At 36.0% G+C, this 15,745-nt stretch overlaps 1 pseudogene; it reads right to left on the bottom strand.

The window, feature by feature from the left end:
• Positions 1 to 3,876: 3,876 nt before the first annotated feature.
• LOC120122477 lies at positions 3,877 to 13,554 on the bottom strand (annotated as a pseudogene).
• Between the last annotated feature and the right edge of the window lie 2,191 nt (positions 13,555 to 15,745).

Below are 15,745 nucleotides of genomic sequence, written 5' to 3'. Positions count from 1 at the left end.
ACCGTTTATGCTAAACGGGGATACCCGTTTTCCCGCGGTTTTCCCCGATTACCCAATGGGGATCCCCGTTTAAATCTTCGCGATTTTTTAAGCGTGAACGAGTATGGGTTTTTTAAACGGGGACGGGGACCAATACCCAGCCCGAACCCGGCCCGTTGTCATCCCTAATCATAGCTTGAGTATCGAAACAATAGATCATGATAAGTTGATACATCTCCGAAGCATGAGATTTTCTTGTGAGTTGATATACACACTGGCCCGACCCAATACATATGTCAGATGGGCATTAGCCCAGGGCAGTATGTTTAAGGGGGCATCAATATGAACCTTAAGTGTCTGATCCAAATTGGTAGTCAGTCAGTACCAGGTAAAGTAAATACGCATGCATACAACAGAAATTGAGTAACTGCATTCAGAAACAAGACGATTCATACATTAAGTTCTGAACCAGCAGGAGCAAGAGCTTGTGCATGTTCCATTGTAGCCCTTGTTTGCTTTGCATTCTCAATCTTTGGTAACATTACAGAAGCTCCACATTTGCATTTCTCAATAAATTTGTGCTAAGTTTCAAAAAAGAGATGATGATTTCATGTCAAAAGTATAAACTATAACCAATGAAAAGGCAAGTGAAGCTACAAGTGATCAAGTATATTGAAAAGAAACATTTATTTTTCCCCTTAGCCATTAAAAAAAATAAGAAGCCCTCGTTTCAACTCTGTGCAGTTCATTACATGTAACAACCGGTACTTGAAATGTGGACAGTTTTCTTAACCTGACACCTTACAAGACAGAGCATTTTCCCTTCTCTCATGTCCAAGTATCACCAAAGTGCATGAAGCACTTGAATCCATATACTTGGAGTTCAAGTAGTGGTAATATATATACATATATTTATATTCTTTTACATGTCAGCATAGATTGTTCCAAATAAACTAAACAAACAAATGTACACGTACATACAAGAGACTTTTATATTTGGTAATTTATCCAAATAAACTAATATTAGGAAAGGAAACGAGATTACGTTATTGGAATACAAGTAGATAAATGTTACCATACTTTCAGCATCTCAGATGCAGTAGGGCGTAGACTTGCATCCTTTGTAAGGCTCTTAGCGACGAAATCATGAAAGACAAGACTCTATTTTGCTTCATATTTTGCTCTTGAAATCCTATCTTCGAAGCAGGATGACTCAACATAGATTGAACAGATTAGCAATTCTAAGCATCAAAAGTCAATTTTTACAAAGTCTTGATTATCGTAAAATAATAGAGGTTTTTGCTTCAAAAAATGCACAAAGGCATCGTTTTAGGTGATATTTGTAGCCTTGTAGGTTTTGATTTGTATTAGTAATGATATTGTTTGACTATAATTTCTATTACATTTTTGTTTTAAAAAAATTATTTATGTTTTGTCTATTATACGGTACAAGTATAGGGGCATAAAATTATTATCTCGCCCAGGACATTAAAACTCATTGGACCGGCCCTGTATACACAAATGTTCTTACTAGTGAGTTTATTCTTTTTAATGTAATTTTTAAAACTTTTGTATCAATCATTTGTGACAACTATTATGGCCACAATAGTAATTGGAGCAATTGTGTAAATGGCTACCAATTAATCTCTGCATAGGTAAACAATATTATGATGAAGCCAAATTCATCCATAAAAAGTTCCTTTTTACCATAACCCTTTATGAAGGATATAAATATGACCTTAGAAGTTTCAAATTAAACTATAAATAAAAATATCGAATTATTTATTATATTGTATACTTTATTTTAGTCTATAATAATCTTTAAACTTTTCGAGTTTTAAAATCTCAGTCATACTCAAATACTAATATAGAGATAATATGATCAAATTACAGGGAACATGGACTAAACATACAACTTATGCATATTTTAGGAACTAGTAGCAGGATTTGGCTTAGGACTGATTTTATAATTTGAAAAGTATAGGGACTAAAATGATCAAATTATAAATCAAGGACTAATCCAGAATTTTGGATAGTATAAGGACTAATAAAAGAATTTGACCTGATAAAAAATGAGTAGGTTCAAATTTCAATATCCCATCACATTGGCAAATTGCATAAATGATACTCAAACAACTCAAAAATATTATTTAAAACATTTTCTTAATTAAACTTCTGAAAGTAGGATTAGATAGTCCGTCATTTCTTTGACCCCCTTTAATTACCTCTTTTCTCTCTCTGAATTGCCATAGATTCGGATCTTAACAAAAGCTTCAGAATGGACCCCTCTGTCATTGGAAAATAATAATAATGAAGGTGACATATTGATTCACATGAACATGCAAATATACTTGCCTAAATATTATATATATCACTGGTTACTTGAAATATGGCTAGGGCTTTGTTTAATCAGTTAGGAGTTATTACAAGGTGGTATTTATTCGAAATACTCAACCTTTTGACAATGAACGTTTAAACACTCTTACAGATGTTGTGCTCGAATCCAAGACCTTTAGGGATAACAATCATCCCTTCAACCACTAAGGTCGCTCGATTCGTACATGACTAGTGCATTGAATGAATATGATCGAAGAATTATAAATAAATATGGAAATTCAGCTACATGAAAGCGTTGGCTATAGCAATTGGGTGCATATCATCTTATCAGTATACACATAACATATAATTAACTTATTTCCATGTTCAGACTCAGAGAATGGCAAAACCCAGAAAGTTATTCAGCTGCTGCTCTCTGCTAATGGCAATGTTGTTTACTCGTTCTTCATCTGTTCAGTTAATTGACCCTGGTACTATACCTTACCGATTAGTGTTTTTCTGTTTAATAATATTGGGTTTATGTTTTAACAGCTGGTAATATCTTCATTTTTTGCTCTCTAATATTGATTGCAATAGATTGGTACTGCTGGTTTCCCCTCTATGTTTGTGCTTGTATTGTTAATCTGCTAAATTGGAGAATCTCTGCAAAAGGATCAATCAAACATGTTGCAAAAGTAGCACTGTGCCTTGGAGTATTCTTGTTTATTAAGGTTGTGGTTGAAGATTTTGTAAGAAGATAGCTGGATTCTGGTCATTGGATTTGACCGAAAGAGTTGTTGCAGAGAAAACTGGAAGTTTGTAGGTTATCATCTCCATGATTCTGCATTTGATATATTTATCAGAAACAATGGATCACAAGCTAGGAAAGAAGAGGAAAGTTGGGAAAGCCGTTGCATATGGTGAGACACCAGAACCAGTTTTATTTCCATTTGTTTTCCTTAATGAACATGCTACCGGAAATATTACTTTTTTAACAGTGCCGAAAAAACGTTATCTAAAATATTATTTTTTTTATTGGAAATGTTAATTTCGCTAACTAATTTCCAGTAAAACTCAATATTAACATTTCTGGTAGAAAAAAATACTGTTTTAGGTAACACTCTACAAGAAATGTTAAACATTTTAAGTAGAATCTTTCCTTAACTGTATATTAAAGCTGCCGTATCTGATATATTCCCAATTAACATCAACTTTCAGGGTTGAATGTTTGAAATGAAATGCAAATCTGACACTAAGACTGATAGTTTTAATTATTGTGTTTTCTGCTTAAATTTGTCTTAACAGGAATGACAAGCTTAGCGGCTCTCAGTTACGGGCTTCCTTTTGTGTTCTTTTTGATTCAGAATGGGGAAATGAGGTTCTAAACAACAGTTGTTGATTCGTTATGCTCCCAGGGAATCTACCATATACCTTACCAGTACACTACAGTCATCTTAGGACAATGAATTTGCTAATGAAAAATCTGTAATATTTGTGACAAGAGAAGCTTAATGGTTCATGTTTCTGTTTGTGGCGAAAATTTGCTTAAGACCCACTTGAGGAAACTGAAGTTTGGGCATGTCAGTAATGATATAACTTGTGCGGACATGTCATTTTCAACCAATGAGTATCAGGCATTACACCTACATTTGACAATTTCTTTTACTTTCCCAACTGAATAGATGCCCTTAATGAAGCCAAGGCACAATAAGAATGCTCAAACTACAGAGAATGTCACAGAGAAGGATCGAGGCACTTCATGCATCACCAAAGCTGTCTAACATACCTGGTCTAAGCTATTAAACCTAAAAACTCCAATGGGAATCAAAAGGCAGGGAAATTTTCGACAACAAGATCCACTTGAAAGTGGACTACGCTACTAAAGAAAGAAGAATTGGGAAACAGGGGCGAGTTTAAAAAGAGATCCACCAAATAAATGCTTTCTTCCATCCCGTCTGAAAGAACTACCATAGGTACAATCTGGCTTGGCCATGCAGCAAGTTGGATGTTCTGTATGGAGACTGCAGAACTCCATTTCCACTGATACAGGTTTAGCAGTTTACAGGCAGCTAAAAATTTAGAACTGTTGGCAACAACAGTGCCAGATTTTTAGTCCCATGATTGGTTTGACGGGAGGTAAAGCTCCTATGTTACAGCTCAGTATCCTCATTAGTGAACTTGAAAAGCAATATCTTAGATGTCATAGAGATCCCATAGTGCTCACTGAGGATTCAGTAAAGGCGGCCCCGACATGTAGAAGCTCCACACTGACATGGATATCCTTGTCCTGGTAGCAGTTCATATCGATAGTCAAAAGTCAGCTCTTCGCCTATAGATATCTGCAAAATTGTGATGAAAAAATGGCAGCATTAATACATTTATAATGCGTGAAAAATAAATACTTTTTAAGACTTTTTTACTTTGAAAAGTAATGGTCAAACCAATCCAAAGAAGTTCATATTATGATGGTGTATTGAAAGAGAACCTATTACATCTTGACAGGAGATAAGAAGTCAAAGAGATGCCTGTTTTAAACCTTTATTTGCCCAACTAAGCTTTTCTTTGACAAGTCACTCAATTAAACTTGGTCATCTAGACCACACCGTAATCTACAAACCATTTTCAACATAGATCATCCTGCATTTTACAAATGAGACAGATTTGTACACTACATTTTTGAGAAACCATTTTCAACATAGATCATCCTGCATTTTACAAATGAGACAGATTTGTACACTACATTTTTGAGAAACGCTTACATCTTGATTGGCATAGAGACCAATGTGAGCTTGATTACAATCCATGCTGTCCACAAGAACTTGATGATTCACAAGATTTGGTGAGCAGCTGAGAAGAATTAAAAAGAGACAAAGAAGCTATCAAGAGTGCATAAACAGAAATTCAGGACTCCAAAAGTAGAGGTGCGGTATTCATTATTCAAATACAGAAAAAGATGAACTGCTAATTCTGGTGTCGTAAATGTTAAAGGGCCCATTATTCATAATCAGAAAATGGTGCTCACATTTAGAATCTATGGATACTCGGTCACAAAATTGGTTGTGGCCAAGTTACAACTTGGAAGTAACAGAATCAAGAGTATGAGAAAACATTTCAGTATGTGATAGCTGATACATGCAAGAGTATCCTCACCTATGATTGATGAACCTGGAAACATTTCCATATTTGGACGCATCAAGAACATATCCTGCTTGTCCTTCGATCCATCGGCTCATATCATTGATGTGAGAATCAACGTTAAACATGTAGTTGCAACTGTCTCTATCATACCTGATATCAGATCATACAGCCTATTCAGCATATAAGCATAAAAGCAAGCATAAGGTGAGAGCATACCTCTGAAAATCAAAGAGAAACCTGGTAAGCCTATTTTTTGCCTCTTGCTCGTTTAAGATCTCCCCAATGTACTCACAGACAAATGTGCCACTCAGAATTGGTTCACCAGCCCTGACTCCCCAGCCCTGAAGACCAACATGAAGCAATGTCAATGGACACAACTCTAGAATACAACAAAAAGCTGAAATCATTACCTTATTCTCTGTTTTGAAGACTTCCAGTTTTACTCGTACTCCTTTTTGCAAAACCCTATTTAGGCATGCTATACTGCAGCTACACTTCTGGTTGCATTCATAGACAAGGTAGCCCTCCTGCACAGTTTTTCACAAAGGTTTAATCTCAAGAGATAAAACACAGAATCAAGGGGAGAAGGAAGGAGGATGCCAACCAGGCCATGTAGCAGTATCTGCTAGTGAAAAGGGGCTTGTAATTCTATAATGTTCTGAATGGTGAAGGAGAAGCTATGTAATTCTAAAAGGAAATAAAAAATCATACTGGATGCTTATGGGTATCATATCAAGTCAATAATGCACTCTTTGACAATATAACAACACATTCTCTTTTACATGTGATTTTGAGAAACACCATAAGCAAGCAACAAGAAGACATGATGCTTTAGTGAAAATTAATATTGGTTGACAGAAAAAGAATTTTAGTACCTCCAAGATAATTCGACCTTTGTCATCATAAGGAAATCTGCCACGCATGGGTTTCCCATATATGTCTCTTGCATCTTCGTAATCATTATCGAAGAGATATACATGATCACATGTCTCAGAACAGCATGTTGAATTGGAACAAGTGCACCCAAGTTGCAAACTCTGAAAAGATATGTAAATAATTAGAAGGAAAATGATAAAAATACAACACAAGTATGAGTTAAACCGATCCAAGCAATATGCAAATACATTCCATCATGTGTGAGGTGGGACACAAGCTGTAAACAAGGATAATGCAGTCCTTGTCTTGAGAAATTGCATTTCCTGGTATTATCAAGCAAAAAACCAGAAATCTCCTGGGAAGGGAATTATGAAAAATCTTGAGAATAACTTCTGGTTGAAAGGTCATTATGACATGCAATCGAAGTGGACTCCAGTGAGGTATAATTGTAAGGCATATATATGGAGAAATAGAGAAAAGCAAATACAAAGGTTACCTCAACATGAAGATCAAGGGACTGATCAAGAAAATATTTTGTAACGTAAGTAAAGTCCTCCCAAGGCATGGAGGATTTAGCATTTTGACCTTTTGAACTATCCCCAGAGATGTAAAGGGAATCCAAAAGACCTTCCTCCACTACACAAGCTACTGGAACTGATTCTTTTCCAAAGCTTAAATCATCACACAAGACGCTGGCCTTCTGCGTGGGCCATTGTTTAAAATGTTGTGAACCAATGATATAGTGACACTCATCCAATTCCAACTCTTCATCTACATTATCCAGGGAATCTGCTAATAGGCGACCTCCAAAACTATTAGGTAGAGGAATTGATGGGGACAGAACCTCTGGGTCCTTGACAGACTTGCATCCATTTATGCATGTAAATTCCTCTTGATGCCACTCGACGTGAATGTTATGCTCACTGCAAAGCTTGGCTGCCTTAAGGTACACACGTTCTGGTAACATGCAATACTTCTCCTCCAATGAGGCCTTGAGGCTCACTTTGCAACAAGAAGAGCGAGCAATAGACAGAATGTCTAAGTTATTAGGTCGTGGTTTTGCTTTATGAATATTGGAGAATAATATTTCTGCAAGGGCTGAACATTGTGGTTCTGCTAATCTACCAAGATTTGATGTCTCTGTTACACGAGGCTCTGCACTAATGATGTCAGGGACAATCAACTTTGATGCCTGGAGGCGTTTTTTCATAGTTGCAGTTGCCCTATTCCTGATCTTATATGACACTGCCCCCAGACCTTTCTTAAATCTAGGATGGCTTAGTCTCCCAGATTTTAGTTTATAAGCATAATAATGAACCCCTCTCTTGGAAGACGAGAGCTAGCTAAACTTGGTCCCATGTGAGCAGCCTGGTGGTGGCGGCCAAGATCAGGAAGCAAATCAAATTTCATGCCACAAAACCTGCAAATAAACTTTTGAAAACTGCCTACATTCTTTGAATTATTCTCCAAAGAAGCTGAATTAACGAGCTCAAGTTTTAGCGGTGATTCCTCACCCGCTGATAGAATATGCTGTTGAGCAGTCTTTGACTGTCTAAAATCAACATGATGAGCTGACAGCACATGTGGCCATAATTCCTCAGTATTGCCAAAATGGCTGCCACAGGAAATGCATCGGAGAAGCATGCACTGTTCAACAAATTGCACATGGTGTCTCTCCTGGACATGGGATTCTAAAACCTCCGTGTTGGTAAATGAATCCAGGCAGATGGCACAAGCATAACCTCTAAACAACCTTTGTGCTTCCATTTTATGGTTATCCATCCAGTGGGTTCCAAGCTGCCGGTGATCAGGAAATTCCACCGAGCACATTTTGCACTTAATAGTCTTGTCATCTTCAATATTGTCATTGATGGCCAATGGCAAGGGAACAGGTTCTTCCACAAAAGAGGAAGAAGGTGTACATTTATTGTCAGTGAAGCCCCATAAACTCTGGAGTCTCTCCTTTTCACTGTAAACCAACTTCATTAAAAATTCCCCAACATTACAATCTTTTGATGCTTCAGAAAGAGCCCACTGAAGTTGGACTTCCACAGGAACTGGGTTTCTTAGAGATAAAATACTTCTGAAGAGCTTGTAGAAAAGTTCACATGCTTGATGTAAATGCAATTTCTGCTCAAGTGAATAGCAGTCTTTCAAAAGATCAACAAACACTTCTCTGGATACTATCCTACTCTTACCATTTCTTGCACGCTTGAGCCAGCTTGGAAGGTGTTTATCACAGTATAATGAATGCCTCTTAGGACTTTCATGACAAGGATCAAAACCACTATGAGAGTATAAGCCTATGCAATGCAGCAATTCTGTGCTATCATGATCTTTACCAGAATGTTCCGGCTTCTCGATTAAATTGTTTCTTCTCTGCACAACATCAGGCTCAATTATTGACACTGGCTCAACTTGCAGAGGACTTCCAGTGTCTCCCACCAAAACTATATCTCTGCAGGATGTGGTCTCCGAATGTTTCCTTTTTTGTGTGCGCTCTGGAGAAAGGAAGATACTATTTGCATCATTTTTAGGTCTGTGTTTCTTGCAGAATGAGGAACCATATAATGACCGATGCTTGCATCTTGTGCCAAGCACAGTCGTACCTTCACACATGGGTGTATCAACAGAGGGTGTCCCTTCCATTTTGCTAGAGGTACCAGTAAAGCGAGATGCTAAGTGCACACAACAATAAACATCCCCCTCATTTGCCCACCTCACACATTGCCTTCCTTTTGACTCTATGAATGCTATGCACTGTCGGTTTTTACTCCCAGCACCTACAGATTTCTTAGCAACTGAATCACTCACAGGTGTTAATTCCACTTCCTTAGGCTGACTGTGCTGGGTTGAGGCACTCCTGACCTCTTCACTTGCGGTTGTTGTTTCAACAACTTTGGTGTGAAACAGCTCCGAATCCCGTTCTTCAACATATTATCCCATCTGTCAGTCGAAGTGTTTGATGTGTTCATTGGTGTGGTTTCCTCTCTCTCATCTTCCTTTTTACAAAGTTTTAGTGTTGGCAGATTGACATCCACAGCATCTCGGTTACCGAAAAAAGAAGAGTCAATTTCAACAGCCATGGTTTGGTCTGAATCGTTGCTTAGCACCTGGGAAGCATGTGTCTCTGCACGACGGATTTCAAGCTTGGGCCTCTTCTTGCTAACTTGTATACTTGTGTGTGAAGGACTATCGCTGTTCCGTTGATTGATATCTCCAGCACTACTAGATACAGGATGAGAAGTTGAGAACAATTTCATAACTTCATGCTTCCAGGTTTTCCACTCAGAACCAAGTGTGGGTTGCACTGTTGCATCCCCAAGGGACCTGACCTCATTCCATAGTATAGCATCATACAATTCCTGAATCCATAACAAAGAAAATATTACTTTTGAGCATGCATTATGCAATTGTTGAACAGTCCCTGACATGAAAGTATCAAATTGACTATACGCTTGCAAGAACAGTCCCTGCCCTGCAAGAAAAGGAAGTTATGCAACTTATGCACATGGCCCCTTGTATGCCTTGATGGAACGTTCAGGTTAGTAGTAAAACCTTTGCTCCCAAGCCCAAAGTTCAAGGGAAGCAGGTTTCTTCCCCCTTTTTTCGCTTCTTTTTGGTGAGGTGTGACAATGATGTTAGGTAACAGAAAAAAAACCGCTAGTGATTCATAATTCCAATCAACATATTATTTCAGTAAGCAATGATAGTAACATAAATAGGCAAACATAAAGTGAGACGTACTTCCTTTAGCAATTCAATGGATTCAGCACTATGTGCATTCTGACATTTTTGTACCCACGAGTGAAAAGATTTTCGAAGCCAGTTAGCATTTATGTAGCGTGGCAATATCATCTGCAGAGAAGAGAAATATTATGACTTGCATTTTTTAATGCAAGTAAAAGAAGGGAATGGTGGAGGAGATAGAGATAGAAAGACATAGATGAAAGGTTATGGTGTAGATGGACAGTGATTATGATGATGATAGCAGCATTACCCAACTAACATCAACAACTAAGGATTCATGAACCATGACCATTTAGATCCCCTCTGGATATATTCTCATATAGGACCAACTCAAAGTCCAAATATAAAGTTATAAGGTTAAAAAATAGTTGCTGTTATGAGTTCTAAATAAATTTCTATGTTAATGCATTAAATTAAATCAATTTCAGGCTAAGACAGAGAAGGGAAGAGCTTGCAATAATCTATATTCACAGATGTTCCTAATACCTCCCACTTTACTTTCATTTATTATATATATGTCAAATCATCCATATCACATTCTATCACATGGTTGGTCCACCAACTACTGCTGATAATTTTTCAGACATCTTATGAAATATGTCAAGTGCAGGAATTACACTTTGAAGTTTCAAAAGCATCTTTCCAAGATCAGAATAACCATTGCAGCGTGAAGCCTCCATAGCGAATTCCTTCCAGACAATCACATTACGTGCTGTCTCAATCAAAGCCTACACAAATAAGAATAGAATTCTGGTAAGAAGAGATCTGACAAATTGAGGAAATATATTAAATACACAAGGATTATAAAGATGAAGAAAACAATACCTCACAATGGAACTGATCAATTATATTCAGCATGGAAACAGCTAGCTTTTGCTGTATGTACCGCCGTGCAACAGTCAAATCTCTAACCATTTTTAGTCCAACTCTATGACTCCTATATGCAATAGGCTCTGGGAACTCATTAATGGACCGGACAAGTAACATGTCTGCCCAAGAATAATTCCTGGTGTGAGGGAAAAAAATCACAAAATACTGTTTTCGATCATGAGTCGGTTTTGCCTTTAAAGTCGATAACGGCCAGTCAGCCCTTGCACATCTGATTCCAGCTTGCCATTTTCCTCTCCACTATACTCGGAGAAACAGAAGAGTATAACATGAAAATAAATTTAGCATGTATCTTTATCTTCTAGAAAATCATAATTAAATGGGGAGGGGGGGATCTATTTAACTGGAGCCAGGAAACAAGAATTATCGAAGGAGTTTAAGAGGTTAAATGGATAATGCATTAAGCACATGAAATAAAATAAACGTAAGGCATACCGTGAGATCATGTCCTAGACATTAGAAACAATTGTTGTAATGCAAGGCAAAACCATAATAGTTGGATTAGAGATATGGTGTTTCAGGGAAATGAAAACTAAAAGCAGAAATACTACCTTGACCCACAATGCAACAGATTCATCGTGCTCTAACCACTTAGGCTCTGAAATAGACAATTCTCCCTCCCTGTTGTTGCTTGGTGACTCACTCTGGATGGTGATAACTGGTAAATGAGAGTTTTCAGAGGTCAAATAAGGCCCAGTGCAACAATTCCGTGCATTTGAATCATCATATTCATCATCATGTGATCCACAAGATAATCTTTGGCCTTCTGCCTGACAATCATAATATGAAAATACACTACGGTGTTCCTCTGAAATTGGTAATTCATTCCTTGTGCCTTGACCTTCATCCTGTCTTCCTGCTTGATTCTCTTCATTGATTATCAATAAGTCATCCATCCTAGTATCTGCCACTTGAACTTGGTTCTTTTGTTCCAAGCAATTAGATTCTCTGTCATATGTAAGAGGTGCTTCCGAAATCGGTTCAGCACAATCGGAACCCGCAGCATACTGAATACCAGAACGGGGGAGCACTTCCATGATTCAAACTGGAATCTCTAAAGCAGAATAATGTGCATATGAACATTGATTATCCCCCAAAGTCACTTTCCTGTCCAAACAAAGCCAACCAAAGCAAGAGTAAGATGCAGCACAAGAAAATTTGTCACGTATATATATTCATATGGTACAATCCATGTAGGATTGAATGAAAGACCAAATATACCAATTCCACAAGAGCATGAACATGTAAAATGCACATATACGTATGGATGAACGTGCTTTATGCAATTTAAACAAGAAACTAGGGTCCTGCAGTAGGCTAGACACGTAGTGTTGATGTCTCATTTATGCAAACATCTAGATAATGGTCCAATGACCAGCTTAATCCTGTCTCAATCACTCTCATTATTTATGTTAGTACAAAATTCAGAGTCAAATTTTACTTAACCCATGCAAAATTTTAATCGCATTTCAAGAACAAACTTGCACTCTGTACTATCATCAATCATGCGAAATTTAAGTAGCATTTCTCAATGGAAAAGCTACAGCATGGCCAACTAGACACAGATCTTAAAATGCATGTCAAAAACAAAAATTTCCAAGAGAAAAAAACCCAAACCAACAAGACCCGGCAACAGAAATGCCACAAAACCCTAACATAATCCATTAATTTGGTAGTCCATAATAATAAAAATAATAACCCCAAAAGAAAGGGCAAGTGAGAACCTCTTTTCCTTTTCATTAGATTCACATTATATAAGAACACCCGAAGGCCTAGACATATCATCAAAATGGCGACAACATGGTCGGTGTGCCCAAATTCCAGATGATACAATTAAATACTTACATATATATATATATGCCCCCCACCCCCGAAACCCAAATCGTAAAACATGTATTCTAAGAACATAAGAACAAATAATATCCTGAATATAGGGCTAAAATTACAAGGAAAGGGAAGGGTTCATTACTTGCAAGATAATGGTTATTGTTTTTTAAGGGATGGGGTGAGATTAGGTAAGTAGGGAACATTAATATTTAGGGCATAGAAGCAGGAAACGCAGAGCAGCTGCTAGATCACTGAAGATGAGAGAATTAGAGAAATTGACTGTAAAATGTGACATACATAAACACAACAATATGCATAACATATGAAAAAGGTATGTAAACCGAACTTAATTCACAAAGGAGAAGACAACAGAAAAGAAAAAGAAAAAAAAGGGGTTGCTACTGGCAAATGTGTGTTTACCTTGTGGATGTAAAAGAATGTTAATGGAGGACCACCCAATATTCATTTTTCCATGGTTGTTGGTTTATAGGTCCGGCGAATGGGATTGAAGAAAAGGATTCCGTTCTTTTAGGGGGATCGGGACTCCTTGGGGGTGTTTAGAGGGGTTGTATATAACTATAGATAGATGTGGTTCGTGAGTCGTGTGATATGGGGGAGGAAGTTGGGCATTGTCCCGTGGCCAAATTTGAAAACAACAAATCAAAGGAATCCTAAACCTAAAACAAGAAAGTGTCCGCAACTCAAAGGACTTGTTAGCAAATAATAAGACCCTTACCTAAACTGAAACAAATTTGGTGGCGTATTGGGCTGCTGATTCTGTAATTTGGTAACACAATGTGGGTCAAAATCTAAATAACAAGACTTGGGGGTGTTAGTGGGAAATGGGCTGGAAAGGAGTTGATTGCGATAAATAGGTAAAAATGGGGAATTGATCGAGATAGAGAGAGATTATCAGATTTGGGGTTTGTAATATGTGAAATTGAGGGGCGTGCCTCTTACTAATGTTAGGTTTTGTAAAACAGAGGGCACATCTAAGCATTCATGATTCCACCCACAGTTTTTTAGAGGGTAACTGTAGCGTGCAAGTCCCTCTCTAATAACCAAATGCATTTTGGTCGTGTACTTTTAAAATAAATAATTGAGTTAATTGCATCATATGTCTCTAAATTTTAATCTTATTTTAAATTAATCTTTAAACTTTTGAATATTCTAATTTCATTTCTAAACTGTGATTCTCATTTTAAATCAGTCCTTAAACTTTTGAACATTTAATTTAATTTCTAAAATATGGCCCTCTTTTTAAATTGGTCTCAAAACTTTCAAAAATTCCAATTTCATCCCTCAATTCATCCAAACACGTAATTAGTTTCAATCATAGTTTAACCTAAATTTTATTTTTTTTCAAACATATAATAATATAATTTGGCCAAACTATTTTATTAACACGGGATGTGATTAATATATACATATTGTTTGGGATGAAATTAGAATGTTCAAAAGTTTAAGAACTAATTTATTATAATAGTCATAGATTAGGGATGAAATTGAAATATTTAAACGTTTAAGAATTAATTTAAAATGAAAATAATACTTTAAGGGCATATGATACATTTATCTCTAAATAATTTGTATATTAAAGAAAGTGTAAGTACCTAAATAGTATCCTATTATCATGATGAAAAGAAATATAGTGAAATCATCGAACGGTTTAAGTGGTTCAAGTGAGTATTGTTTTTCTTAAAAAAAATTAAATTCGAACAATTGTGTCTATAAATATATATGATTATTAATAAATTAAGAAAAATATATACTCCTTGTACTTTTAAAATGAAAGTAAGTTGGAAAAACTGATAACGGTAATAATGAAATTCATCTAAAATACGAACATAGTATTGGCATGTGATTATCAATGCAAATTTGAAGTGACGCTGATTCATACACACATGACATATTTTTAATACAAAAAGTTGTAATGTGTTAGTGTCTATAGATAATCTAATTTCATATCGATTGAAATTTTGTAATTTCACGCTTCTAAATCTTTAATATAAAATTTTATAATCCCAACATAAAATCTTGTATGAGATGAAGACAGAGATAGGCACTCTGAATAGAAATAATTTTGCTAATAAGATAATTATGAAGGAAATTAAAGTAAAAAGGATAAGTGAAATTTACAACCACCAAAGTAAATACTAGATAATGAGATAATATTGGTAACAAGATAATTATGCAATCTCTTTAATCTTGTCACTATCATCGTACTTCAATATATAACAACAAAAATGGAGGAAATTAAAGTAAAAAGGATCAGTGAGATTTGCAAAAGTGAAATATAGAGATAAATTGAATGGTGGTGATCAAGTCTCATGCTGGGGTCACAACAATATTATTGGCGATGAAAAGCAATCAATGCCTAAATAATTACCAGCAGGACTGATATTCCAAATTCAGTTTGTCAATCAAAGCATAACATTGGATATAACTTTGTAGGATTGAGTCGTAGAATCGGAAATTTCTGGATTTAGAAAGAAATGAACTGTTGTACTTTTCATTATCATCAACATAAAGCCTCAATGCAAAAATATATCCAAACCAGACTTTTTTACACAATAATTGCATGCATTCATGCTTCAGAGTTCAGGGGCAATAAATTATTTGCAGCTACACCAAAAAGAAGTAAGAAAATGATACATATTATATATAATCAAAGATGCATGAAATTCTAGTTGATGCGTCTTGCCAATTTTGTCTGTATCATTCCAATTTTATTGGGAAACTTTGTTCTTGCTTTGCTTCAATACTTTGAACTTCATATAAAATTTTAATTATAGATTTTTTTTGTAAATCTAAAATAGTTTAAGAATAAATTTGTAATTTAACCTTCGTAGAATTTTTATTATTCAATGAAAGAAGAATGATATTTTTTAAAGAAAAAAAATTTTAAGGATATTTTAGTCCAAAACGCCGGTAATCCAACAATACCTAAGAAAATGAAGGTAATGAAATT

This window comes from Hibiscus syriacus, unplaced genomic scaffold, assembly GCF_006381635.1.
Source record: "Hibiscus syriacus cultivar Baekdansim isolate YM2019G1 unplaced genomic scaffold, ASM638163v2 tig00110387_pilon, whole genome shotgun sequence".
Taxonomy (NCBI): domain Eukaryota; kingdom Viridiplantae; phylum Streptophyta; class Magnoliopsida; order Malvales; family Malvaceae; genus Hibiscus; species Hibiscus syriacus.
The sequence above is the reverse complement of the archived record's forward strand: the minus strand, read 5'-3'. Positions and strand labels throughout refer to the sequence as shown.